Raw genomic sequence first — 13,672 nt, 5'->3', positions numbered from 1 at the left:
TTCTCGAAGTAGTAGTACAACAAAAACATCCCCCAGCCAACACCCAGACAATGCTGGAACTAGCTGCCTTATCATTCTGTGGACTCATCGCCCTCCGTAAATGCATCCCGAGGTCCTCAGGCTACTCTCCCTTTGAGATCTTATATGGGAGACCATCCCAGTGATAAAAAAAAAAAAAAAAGCTCAAGGGAGACCACCAACAACTAACTGACCTGGAAATGTCCTGACACCTCCAGGCCCTGGAAAAGTCTTCTGCCATATCATCCAAGAAACCTTAGAAAGGACACCTATTCCTCTGGGCAATTGGGTTCATCCCTATCAGCCAGGAGAAGAGGTATGGGTTAGATTAAAAACAAAACAAACACTTCAGCCAGTTTGGACAGGCCCTCACAGGGTCATCCTGGCAACCTCTACTGCTGTTAAAGTTATAGGTGTCATCCTTTGGATCCACCACACCAGAGTCAAGAAGGCAGTGACTTCCTGTGATGACACCTGGAAAGCAGTTCGGGACCCCAAAAACCTCAAGGTCCGGTTCCCAAGACAACAACACTCACCCACGAAGGACGCTGAGCCCTGCTCTAGTCACTCTGGAAGCTGACTAGTCAACACACAGCAGAAGCCTGAGGATTCTTCAGCCTTGCTCCAGTCACACTCTGGCAGCTGACTGGTCAACGCATGATGGAAGCTTGAGGATCCAGCTATCGAAATATTAATGGATTTTCATTGTCAACCCTGGCCTCTATCCCTGATCAGTATTACTGCTGCTCTTCATTACAGGACCAACTAGGCTCCCTGGCTGAGACGGTTTTACAGAATAGGAGAGGGCTAGACCTACTGACAGCTGAAAAGAGAGGACCATGCCTCTTCTTGAATGAAAGATGCTGCTTTTATGTAAACCATTCAGAAATAATCAGGGACATAGTCCAACAGCTAAGGGAACAAATTATAAAAAGGAGAGAGAAACTAGCTAATTCCTGGGGAAATATTGGAACAATAATTGGAGCAATATCTGGAGCTGGGCATCGTGGCTTCTCCCTTTAACAGGTCCTCTCTTCATGCTCTTTGTGGTGCTCTTGTTTGGCCCTTGTATTCTCAGTGCAATTACCCAGTTCATAACCTCTCAGATTAAATCCATAAAGTTACAAATGGTAATAGTTCAATATAGCCCCTCAAATGATGGGGAGCTCTGAATGTCCTACCAAAACATGAGATGATGCTTTCTACAATGAGTGATTGGAGCATCAAGAAAGGGGAATGAAGAAGAAAAGTTAAAATTTTGAATAACCTCCTGCTCCTTTTGCCTCTGTAACTCAGCTTGGTCCTTGCAAAGTCTGGATTATGTAGGTCTCAGAAGATGGGGACTCACGATACTAGGCCCTGGAGCTTACCTCACTCACTCTTGTCCTGCTCTTTGCAATCGTCCTGCCCCTGCAAACCCACAAACCTGCTTAATCATGCCTGTCCATGTACAAAAACTCTGTTTGGGGATCAGAGCTTGGAGTGTTAACTCTTCTGGGCCCACTGGCATAATAAATCTGAGTTCTCCAACTCTTCAAGTGGGGTGCTTGGTTCCTCGAGTACTGGTTTCTGCAAGGGGCACTCAAAGGCTCTGTCCTTGGGAGGGCCCCACAGGGCCCTGCTTCGTTTCATGGATACTCAAAGGCACTCATTTTGATTTGTGCATGTGTTTGAAAATCTTGGCTTTTTGTTTTTTGTTTGGCCAGGCTGTGCAGTGTGCCCCATCTTAGTTCCCCCACTGCGGCTAGAACCTGTGCCCTCTGCAATCAGAACTTGGAATCTTAACAATCTTAACCAGATGAGATCAGGGTGCTCCGTCTATGTGGATGGATTGGGACAGTCTAGAGGCATGTCCTATGCTTACACCAAAAGGACACAGAAGCCTGACAATTCAAGCAGCCTGGACTGTGCCTAGGGCGCATTCCTGAGTCCAGCTGCTGATTCCACAAAATTCGTGATTCCTTGACTCCAACACATTTGTCAGCTGAATCTAACACTCAGCTGACTCCTGGAATGTTCGATTCCCTGTGCCTCAAGTCAAAGTTTCCTGGGAGGGGCAATCAGAGCCCCAACACAGGACATAGCTGACCTGAGACTGGCTTTTTAACCTTCACCTGCCTGAAGATCTGCAGCCCTCCACCAATCTCTGCTTGTCAAAACTACCCAAACCAGCTTGTGTGGGTTCATGGACAATAGCACTGCCATGGTTAGTGAATAAAAGGATGGACAGCCACATGACTGAAAGCATTTACCTGTCCCAATGCAAAGAACTGATGACAAGATTTCTGCAAATTCCATGGCTTTTTGTGTTTGTATCTTAAAGTGTTCAAACTGGCTTGTTGAAAGGAAGTTTATGTACCCATTTCAAGAGAAGACAGTATTCAATACTTTCCAGAGTGTGAACATTTATTTTTACTCTTATAACAATTTCATTCCCCACTGAATGAACTATAGGAGCATGGGGAAGAGGAAGTTTCAGATTAAAGTTTACAAGGAAGCAAGTTTCCAGACTACTGTGGGGCAAAGGGTGGGGGAGATAGCAGTTTGGCTCAAAGTTTTTAATGATAAGCTTGCAAAATTTTTACTACAAACAACTAAGAGTAAAAGCTTTCAGTAAGTACATTCAATATATGCATATTTCTTTCAAAATTACAAGTACTACTGTACATATCTTTAAATGTACACATCTTTATCTGTACACATCTTTAAATGATGTGCATTACAAAATAAAAAGATGAAACAGTTAATTCAGTTCAGTTCAGCTTAATTAAGGTAAAAAACTTCTTGCTCACTACAAATTTGTAACTAATATTTGTAATGGAAGCAAAAAATTAAATATGGTTATCTTTGAAAACCCCAGTTAATTACTTTGCCATCAAGCGCTTGAATGACTGCTTCCAAGCTCAGTGTCCTGTAACATTTTGCTCTAATGGCCGTCTAGGGTGACAAGGATACATTGGAAAAACAGAAGAACACTCTTAGCTCTCCTTCCTAAATCTTGATACTTACTTCTCTGTCTATCCACCAGTTACACAAAGGTCCTGGATGAGATTCAGCTGGTAAGTGTCAATCAATTGTCCTTGCAAATTAGTCAGGTGTCACATTTTTATAAATTCAACAAATGGATTCAAAACTTACTGACACTCTTCACCGAAAACACTTTAACAGGTAGACAATTTTGCTTCCAATCTTTTTCTTTGTGGAGGGGGAGAGTTTTGGTTTTTTAAAAACTTTTTATTTTATATTATAGCCAATTAGCAACACTGTGATAGTTTCAGGTAGACAGGAAAGGGACTTACATATACATGTGCCATTTTCCTCCAAACTCCCAAGTTTTGATGACTCATAAATCTACCATATTTCTTGGCAACATGTTCACATTCAATGCAAACATTTCCAAATGGTTATTTCCAAATGCCTCTGTAGCATAAATTACTTTTGAAATGTGGTCACTCTCCCTCTCCTTGAGTGAACTTCACGTTTATCTTGGATTGTTCCTGCTCTACAAAGTAACAACAACTACCGATGCATGGGTGGGTGGGTGGGTGGGTGTGGGTGTGTGGGGGTGTGGGTGTGGGTGCGCGCGTGCGCATGCTCAGTCACATCCCATTCTTTTGTGATTCTATGGACTGTAGCCCACCAGGCTCCTCTGTCCATGTGATTCTCCAGGCAAGAATACTGGAGTGGGTTGCCATCTCCTTGTCCAGGGGATCCTTCCGACCCAGGGAAAGAGTCTCCTGTGGCTCCTGCACTGGCAGGCAGATTCTTTACCACTGAGTCACCCAGGAAGACAATCGCAACTACTGACAGGCACAGCAAAACTGGGAAGGGGCAATTTGGAAACCTTGTCTTTTGCTAAAGAAAAATGCAGACACCGGTAAACTCAAGTACTCTTAGATGTGTGCCTGCAAGAGAACCAGGGAAGATAAGTGGTGGAAAGATGGTCACTCCCCCTGCCCAGAGCATTACAATGGATGATAAAGCATCTGCCATCTGAAGCTGTGATGCTTTTAGGACACATATCCAAGAAGGTGACTGCTCAACTTCAGCCCCCTGGCTGAAGGGAGATGGGTGACAGAGAATGAATCTCAGGATACCTGTAACCCACTCACAGGTAAGTCTCCATTCACCATTTGAGAGGTGCCATGATTTAAAGCCTTTGTGTTCAGAAAACCTCATAACTCCATGATATTGTCACTGGCAAACTGCAACACTTTCCAATACGCTTAGGGGTCCGGTGAGGATTCCTCACCTCTTCCTCCTGAGAAAATCACACTCCCCATACAAGACACCAAATCTAGAAGGCACCACACTACAGAGACTAGAGATAACACAGCTTGACTTCTTTCTTAAATGTTTACAAAATTATAAATAGAAGGTTTCATATGCTCCTTCAACATCCCATAGAATTGTCATTCGCCTCCTTTGGGCGCTAACCTATTTCATTCATAAGGGTCTGGACCTAACTGTTCATACACAACAGGCAAATTCCGGGCAATGGGCTGGAGCTCAATGGGGCAAATGGCTTTAACTGGTCTGGTATCCCAGTGAGCGGCTCTCAGCCTTGGCTGCACACACATTAGAACCACTGGGAGCTTTCAAAGAATACCAATTCCCTTACCCGAGAGATTCCATGGAATTAGTCAGGAGTTTGACTTGAGTGCCAGGAATTTTTAAAGCTGCCAGGTGTTCCTACTGTACAGTCAACACTGAGAACCTAGACACAAACCTGCAAACTGACAAAGGAATAGGGAATGTCCTTCCCCTCCAGAAGCCTTCCCGGCACCCACCCAGGGGCCTTGATGTTCATCAAAAGCAAGCTCTCAGGTGATGCCTTCAGTCATCACGTATAAGGTCAAAGGTGATTTCAACAAAAGACAGTGAGAGGCTATTTCAGGTGTACAGGGCTGAGCTGTTTTTAAAACACTTCTGACACCAAACATGGGGATTTTTTTTTCCTCCAGACACCAGCCAATTCTGACACCAAATGGGTACCCAAATATTCAGTTCAATTCTGTCATAAACTAGCTGGAGTTAGCCCAGATCCCATAGATAAGGGCTTAGTCCCACAAGAATGCCTTCTGTGGGCATCAGCTGCAATGGGGTGCCCAAATTATAAATTTGGGGGTTCTGTGAATTCAGGGCTTCTCATGAATCCCAAGGTGTGAAAATTTGCTTGCCCAGCTACGATTCCAGAAAACATTCTACTTACTACTACAGTTTATTAGAAAGAATACGACTTATGAGCAGTCAAACGGAAGAGATACAGAGGGTAAGGTGTGGGGGAGGCGTGCCAAGCTTCCTGGCTTCTTCTCTGGATAGGCTGCCTCTATTAGCACCTTGATGTGCCCATCAACCCAGAAGGTCTCCCAACAGCTTCTTCAAGTGTCTGTGTAACTCAATCCCTAGCACCTCTTTCCTTTCCAAGAGGTCAGCCTGTGGGGCTGAAAAGTCCCACCCTTCTAATTACTTGGTCTTTCTGGTGACCCTTGATTATACAGTGGAAGTGACGAATAGATGAAGGGACTAGATCTGATAGACAGAGTGCCATAAAACTATGGTCGGAGGTTCACAACATTGTACAGGAGGCAGTGATCAAGGCCATCCCCAAGAAAAAGAAATGCAAAAAGGCAAAATGGTTGTCTGAGGAGGCCTTACAAATAGCTGAGAAAAGAAGTGAAAGGCAAAGGAGAAAAGGAAAGATCTACCCATCTGAATGCAGAGTTTCAAAGAACAGCAAGGAGAGATATCACTAATCCTTCCTCAGTGATCAAAGGAAGAAACAGAGGAAAACAACAGAATGGGAAAGACTAGAGATCACTTCAAGAAAATTAAAGATACCAAGGGAACATTTCAGGCAAAGATGGGCTCAATAAAGGACAGAAATGGTAAGGACCTAACAGAAGCAGAAGATATTAAGAAGTGGCAAGAATACACAGAAGAACTATACAAAAAAGATCTTCATGACCCAGAATACCACGATGGTGTGATCACTCACCTAGAGCCAGACATCCTGGAATGCGAAGTCCAGTGGACGTTAGAAAGCATCACTACAAAGATAGTGGAGGTGATGGAATTCCAATTGAGCTATTTCAAATCCAGAAAGATGATGCTGTCAAAGTGCTGCACTTATTATGCCAGCAAATTAGGAAAACTCAGCAGTGGCCACAGGACTGCTGGAAAAGGTCAGTTTTCATTCCAGTCCCAAAGAAGGGCAATGCCAAAGAATGTTCAAACTACCACAAAATTGCACTCATGTCACATGCTAGCAAAATAACGCTCAAAATTCTCCAAGCCAGGTTTCAACAATACGTGAACCGTGAACTTCCAGATGTTCCAGCTGGTTTTAGAAAAGGCAGAAGAAACAGAGATCAATTGCCAACATCTACTGGATCAGAGAAAAAGCAAGAGAATTCCAGAAAAACATCTACTTCTGCTTTATTGATTATGCTAAAGCCTTTCACTGTGTGGAACACAACAATCTGTGGAAAATTCTTAAAAAGATGGGAATACCAGACCACCTGACCTGCCTCCTGCAAAACCTGTATGCAGGTAAAGAAGCAACAGTTAGAACCACACATGGAACAACAGACTGGTTCCAAATAGGAAAAGGAGTATGTCAAGGCTGTTTATTGTCACCCTGCTTATTTATAACTTATATGCAGAGTACATCATGAGAAATACCAGGCTGGATGAAGCACAAGCTGGAATCAAGATTGCCAGGAGAAATTTATCAATAACCTCAGATATGCAGATAATACCACACTTATGGCAGAAAGTGAAGAGGAACTAAAGAGCCTCTTGATGAAGATGAAAGAGGAGAGTAAAAAAGCTGGCTTAAAACTCAACATTAAAAAAAACTAAGATCATGGCATCCAGTCCCATCATCTCATGGCAAACAGATGGGGAAACAATGGAAACAGTGACTGACTTTATTTTGGGGGGCTCCAAAATCACTGCAGATGGTGACTGCAGCCATGAAATTAAGACACTTGCTCCTTGGAAGAAAAACTATGACCAATCTAGAGAGCATATTAAAGAGACATTACTTTGCCAACAAAGGTCCATCTAGTCAAAGTTACGGTTTTTCCAGTAGTCATATATGGACGTGAGAGTTGGACTATAAAAAAAAAAACTGAGCACCAAAGAATTGATGCTTTTGAACTGTGGTGTTGGAGAAAACTCTTGAGTCCCTTGGACTGCAAGGAGATCCAACCAGTCCATCCTAAAGGAAATCAGCCCTGAATATTCATTGGAAGGACTGATGCTGAAGCTGAAACTCCAATACTTTGGCCACCTGATGCGAAGAACTGACTCATTTGAACAGATCCTGATGCTGGAAAAGATTGAAGGCAGGAGGAGAAGGGGATGACAGAGGTTGAGATGGTTGGATGGCATCACCCACTCAATGGACATGAGCAAGGTCCGGAAACTGGTGATGCTGGCATGCTGCAGCCCATGGCGTCACAAAGGGTTGGACACAACAGAGTGACTGAGCTAACTCTTAACCAGCTTCTCTTCCTCCTCTGAGCACAATGATCAAACTCTCCGAGGCAAGCCCCCTCCCCTTCTCATTCTACACCCCTCTTTGGGTGATCTTTTTAAAGCATCTCTTCCTCTTAGGAACTGAGCTAGTGGTGTTCTGGAAATCTTTTTCATATGGTGTGTGCTGTGCTTAGTCACTCAGTCGTGTCCAATTCTTTGTGACCCCATGGACTGCAGCCCAGCAGGTTCCTCTGTCCACAGGATTCTCCAGGCAAGAATACTGGAGTGGGTTGCCATGCCCTCCACCAGAGGATCTTCTCAACCGAGGGATCGAACCCTGGTCTCCCACACTGCAGGCAAATTCTTTACTGCCTGAGCCACCAGGGATATGCAAGGACTATTTATTTGCGACGGCCTCGAAATATGTATTTCCATCCCAGATCTCTTTCAGGAGTTCCTTCTGCCTACTCCCTGACTCCACCTGGAATGCCTCAAAAGCAAACAGACTCAAGTGGAATTACTTTCCCTCCCCCACCTGTGCCAAACCCACTCCTCCCTTAGTCCCCTTCAACTGAAAATGGTTTCACCATCCTATCCCACTCAGGTATTTATGCTCAACTTTTAAATCATTTTTGATAGCTTCTCTCCAACATCTATACCCAAACAGCAACTACCTTCTTGAGTGAAGTCGCTCAGTCGTGTCCAACTCTTTGCGATCCCATGGACTGTAGCCTACCAAGCTCCTCTGTCCATGGAATGTTCCAGGCAATAGTACTGGAGTGGATTGCCATTTCTTTCTCCAGGGGATCTTCCTGACCAGGGATCGAACCCAGGTCTCCTGCATTGTAGGCAGACGCTTTACCGTCTGAGCCACCAGGGAACAAACTCATTATCTCTCTCATGCTCTCCATCTGTCCCCCATCTACTCCCCTCTCTACCCCTGGGTGACTGCAAAAGCCTTTGCACTATCAGGCCACACCCCATTCTCCCCCTCCCCAGTGTGTGGACAGGCTGTGCCCACACTAAGTGACTGGCTCAGGGGACTGCCCCTGAGCTGACCTAGTGGGACAAGCAGTACATCTTTTCTAATTGGTCCACCCAGAAGGGAGTCTTTTCCTGGTTTGCACAGACACCATATATGCCAGTAGGGCCTACCCCTCCAAACACAGCAGTGAGGATGATCATTTTTAAAACCCAAATCTAATCATCTTATCTCTTATTTAAAAGTTTTCAGTGAGTTCCCTCTACCTTTTCATTAAAGTGCAAAGTCCAAAAGATGACCCAAGAGGCCTCATCCCAAGCTACATTCCTTCTTTGGTCTTAACCATTTCAGCCTGGAATACTAAACCCTAATTCACCTGACTTCTACTCATTTTTAAGGCCTCATTTTAAGTACCTCTTTTCAGAAAGACCTATCCTGAGAAATCCCCTCCCCTAATTTGGGTTAGGTCTCCAGGTTAAATGGTCTCCAGACACTTGTGCTTTACTTATGACTGTAACTGCCTATGTGACTATGTGCTTGTCTGCCCCCCTGTCCTTGAAACACTAGACTAAATGGTTCGTAAAGGTAGAGAACTTCTATCCCATTCACAGCTGTAGGCCAGAGCTGATAATGCCTAGATTCAAAGAGTAAATAGTGGTTCAGTGAGTAAGCGGGTCATTCAAGTTCACAGGACCCTCCCAAACAATCTGGCTCCCTCTTTAGCAAAAGAAAAATTCATCATGGGAGGAAGTTCTTAGTAAATTTACTGCACTGATTATCAAATACACATAGACTCCTGATTGGAAATATTAGTACAATCAATGAATCAGAAATTCTGGGTGCTTAATGGTAGCAGGAGCAGTTCTCTGAATTTGTATTTGTGATTATAATCCTCTTTTAAGCTACCAGGACCCTATGCTCTGCTTAATGCTCAGTTGTCTGCTGCCATCTTAAAATTCATAATGTTTAAAGAAGGGGCCCCACAAACTCTGTAGCCAGCCTAGAACCTTATAAATTAGTCTGATTTCTGCAAGGGGCCCAACGAATAGCCAGTCCCTAGCTAAGAATGCATCTTTTACAACCAAGGCAATGTTTTCAACCTCCATAAGGTCTATGTTACACCTGCAGGATTATACACGAGGATTATATTTGCAGGACATTTTTTTCTTCTGGCAAGTAAAATCACATATTACTTATAATTCTCTTCCATAAAATTAGTATTTCTTAGACTACAGAAACACACAGTTTTCCTAGTTATTGATGTTAGGCAAAAAAAAATTAATTTCTTTTAAAACTAAATTCTACTTTACACATAATTTACACCAAGTCTCATTATTAAATTTTTGCTTAGACTTTTGTTTGACATTCTTATATGAGAGACTGTGTTGATTTTTTCAAATCAACAACCATCATCCACTGATACTCTATCACCTTAAAAAACAACGGAAAGACATCACGCAATTAAAATGAGAAAAATGAAAACTGCTGTAGGATTCCTTTTTAGCTTCCACATTTTAAACTTTAGAAATTTGACAGCCACATCAAACACTTAAAATTTCTTTGGAGGCAAAGTCTTGCAAGCTATACATGGCCATTCAGAAAGAACACTGATTCAGTCATCTTTATTATAAAAATATTTAAAGTGTTAGATAGCTTCTCTAGTCATTAGAAGTTTAAAGTTAATTATGTTCAGTATTCAGTTTAGTTAATAAATGTCTAAAGCATTTTAAATATTCGCCTTTTTTTTTTGGGTCAACTAGGTGACTATGCTCCCCAGGGGACATCTAACAATGTCTGGAGACATTTTTAGTTGTTATAACTAGACGGAGGGGACCAGTGGCATCCAGTGGGTTGAGACAGGAACACTGCTACACAGCTTACAATGCACAAGACAATCCCAACAGGAAATTATCTGGCCCAAAATGTCAGAAGTGCCATAGTGAAGGAACTCTGGTCTAAGCATACATGTATTTGCCACATATAGGCAACAAGGACATACGACAACCTTAAACCATGTCTCCTGTGTCAAAGCCAGTGTGTTTAAAAATACAGACAGACCCCAGGAGAAACACCAGATTTATAAGAACAGTCATTTGGGAACTCCCTTTTTAAGACAGGAAGTAAGGCAGCTGACAGCTTGAACTAGAACTATAAATAAACAGTAACACAATTCCTTGGTTGGCCCATAAAAAGACTACTTTTGTCGGTGCAGGTGACCTAATCTACACATCACAGAAAACAGAAGTTGAGACTGAGAAGAGATCACTTTCAATAGTATTAATTTGTTTCCTGCCATCTCATTTCAGAAAAATGTACAACATATATATCATAGGTCAGAATTATTCATTCACTTGAGAATGTGATCACCAGGTGTAGCAGTTTATAAGAGATTTGAAAACACAATGAATAAACAAAATTTGATTTGATTTCTTGTGTTTTAAGAAAGAAAAAAAGCTAATATTTAAAATCACTTTTTACATTTTTTTAAAAATAAAGTTTGTTCAATTATTGGGTAGGGAAGCTCTGGTCACACTGGGCTAGAATTCCTGTACGATTAGAGGGAGAGAATGGCTGATACCTGCCCAGATGTTGGCAGGTCACCTGGAACCAATTACAGTCCATTTAGCTCTCCCCATGAATTACCTATTTAGTCCCTGTAGATCTGTAGTGATTTATTTTTTTCTTTCTGGCCAAAACAAGCAACATGTGGAGATCTTTGTTTCCATATCAGGGATTGAACCAGTGGCCCCTGCAATGGAAACTCACAGAGACATAACCACTGGACCACCAGGGAAGTCCCTAGATTTCATTTTGTACAGAGTTGATCCTGCTGGTGCTCAGTCACTAACTCACCTCTGATTCGACACTCTGGACTGTAGCTCACCAGGAGATAGTTCATAGTTCTCAAGAGAAACAGTTCTTAGTGTTAAGCAACAAAACTGCAAACGGGAAAGAGCTAGAGGACTTTGGTGGTCCAGTGGTTAAGAATCCGCCTGCCAACGCAGGGGACACGGGTCGGCCTCCGGGTCTAGGGGATCCCACATGCCTCAGAGCAACTAAGCCCGCTGTGCCACAACTGCTGAGCCCACATGCCGCAACCACTGAAGCAAATGCTCCTCAGCAAGAGAAGCCCCCAAAATGAGAAGCTCACACACTGCAACCAATGAGAAGCCCCTGCTGGTGCCAACCAGAGGAGGTCCCTGCAGCAACAAAGACCCACCATGGCCAAACGTAATAAATAAGAAGTAACTAGTGACTGGAAGCTGTCCTATAGTTAATCGAGGATGAACTATATTTAATGAATGAAATCCAATACGTGTTTACGGCCAAGGCTGAGAAGTTCCTTTCCAACATCAGGCTGAAGGAAAGGCCGAGAGGCACTGACTAGAACCTTCCAACCCTCACCATGAGATGGAAGGGGGAAAAAATCAACTTCTTTTATCTACCAATAAAACTCTGTAAAAGTAAATTCACCGTGTGTTACCTTATTTTTAAACATGGAACAGTGTCTGAGAACTCCAAAGTTTCCCTGAAGGACCATCTTGAAGGCCTGCTAAAAATCCGTGAAGGCTTAATTAGGCCACAGCAGAAAGCCATTTTCCTTAATCCCGGGCAGTGGGGTTGGAACTGCCTGGGTTCCTAGCAGGTAATTTACACTGATCTTTAAAAACCATTCAGCCCTCTTCCTCCCCTCTGTAAAACAAATCTGCCCTTCAGAACAGCTCTAAAACGGGGGCAGGATGCCCAGAGAAGCTTACAAGTAAGTGTCTGGGCAGATGCTCACCTAGCCCTCAAAATGCAGACCACAAAAAGCTGTGGCCTTGTTCTCATCTCCAGGCACCATACTTTCTCTGAACACTGTATATCCCCTCAATTTGCCTCCTGTCCTACTACTCGTAAAATGAAGACTCTCTTCCCCCTAGACCGAAATAACAAAGCCAACAAGTGTGTAGGATGCCAGATGACAAGACTCACCTCCAACTGGGCAGCCCGCAAGGCCCAGCCTGGATGCACGGGCGACCTATCATCCACCGAGAAAGATGAGAAGTGTGTAACAGGCTGGGGTGCCTGTGTTTTGCTCGGCATCCAGGAACAGAGCTGCAAGGCAGGGCGGAAAAGAGCTGTGAGGGAGAGCTTCTTCCACTCCGAAAAGCTAATCAACAAAAATTGGAAACATTTGAATCAGAAATTGGGCGCTAACAACACAAAACCAAAAAGAACCTAGGAAGGGAATATAATGCATTCAAGAACAATCACCTGTTTCACCACAGAGCCAGCAGTAGCAGCGCGCGTTCTAGACGTGGCGTGAAGCATGCAGAGCAAACAGGAAGGTGAGGAAACGCGTGAGGGCTTTGGAGACCCTAGAGCAGCGTGTCTTTTCCAGTGGTTAGCCCCCAGGGTGAGTCATTTAACATCCCGGCGCAGGCTTCTTTCTTTATCAGTAAAATGGGGGTAATAAATACCTCTCCGCAGGGACACGGTTAGCATTATGCGAAGTTAAAGTCTCTGGCCCCCAAAGCACAACAGTGAGTAACTGTTCGCGCCCGGCCTCTCCATGCCCGCAGCCGCCAACTCCCGATTCCTAAGCTACTACTCGCTACGTGAACCAGGGGGAAAGACAGAAGAAACAAGTGGCTTCCAGGTGATACTGGGCACCAAAGTCCTGGCCCCAGGCTCCCCGAACCGGACGGAAGAGTTGGGTCGAGGCAGGGCGCTCTGCACCACCCCGGGTCCCGGACGCACAAGCTGGAAGCGGATTCCCACCGCGCATCCTCTTTCTCCTGCCCCGGCTCCGCGTCCTCTTTCCCCGGAGGAGCTGACCCCACTCGCTGCAGCCGGGCCCTGGCTAAGTGGCGGCTTCCTCCTTCCCGCCTATCCTTCCCATTTCCTCCCCTCCAGCCAGGCAGCCGAGCAGGAGACCTGGTGGGGGTTGGTTACCTGCAGCGAGCGCCTGGCCCGGAAGACGCTGGAGGGTGCTGGGCAGCACGGGGACGCTCTCCCCCGGCGCTGCTCCGCGCTAGGCTGACTGAGCTCTTGGCGCCGGAGGACCGCGCGGCCGGGTGTCGGGCCGCCCACCCTCGCGCCCGTGCGCCACGCCCCTGGGCCCGCCCCTCTAGGCCCCGCCCAGCGCATCCCTGCTTCGCAGACCTCTGCTGCCATGGGCCTTCTGGCCCAAGTCAGCGCGCC

General features: G+C 44.8%; 1 non-coding gene across 1 annotated transcript; it reads right to left on the bottom strand.

Annotated features, from left to right (window-relative positions):
* Positions 1-8,311: 8,311 nt before the first annotated feature.
* On the bottom strand, positions 8,312-8,383 carry TRNAC-ACA (transfer RNA cysteine (anticodon ACA)). Its single transcript has one exon. It is a non-coding gene; the product is annotated as a tRNA-Cys (tRNA).
* Between the last annotated feature and the right edge of the window lie 5,289 nt (positions 8,384-13,672).

This window comes from Budorcas taxicolor, chromosome 8 (assembly GCF_023091745.1).
Source record: "Budorcas taxicolor isolate Tak-1 chromosome 8, Takin1.1, whole genome shotgun sequence".
Classification (NCBI taxonomy): Eukaryota; Metazoa; Chordata; class Mammalia; order Artiodactyla; family Bovidae; genus Budorcas; species Budorcas taxicolor.
Note: the sequence above shows the minus strand (reverse complement) of the source record. Positions and strands in the feature narration are given on the sequence as shown.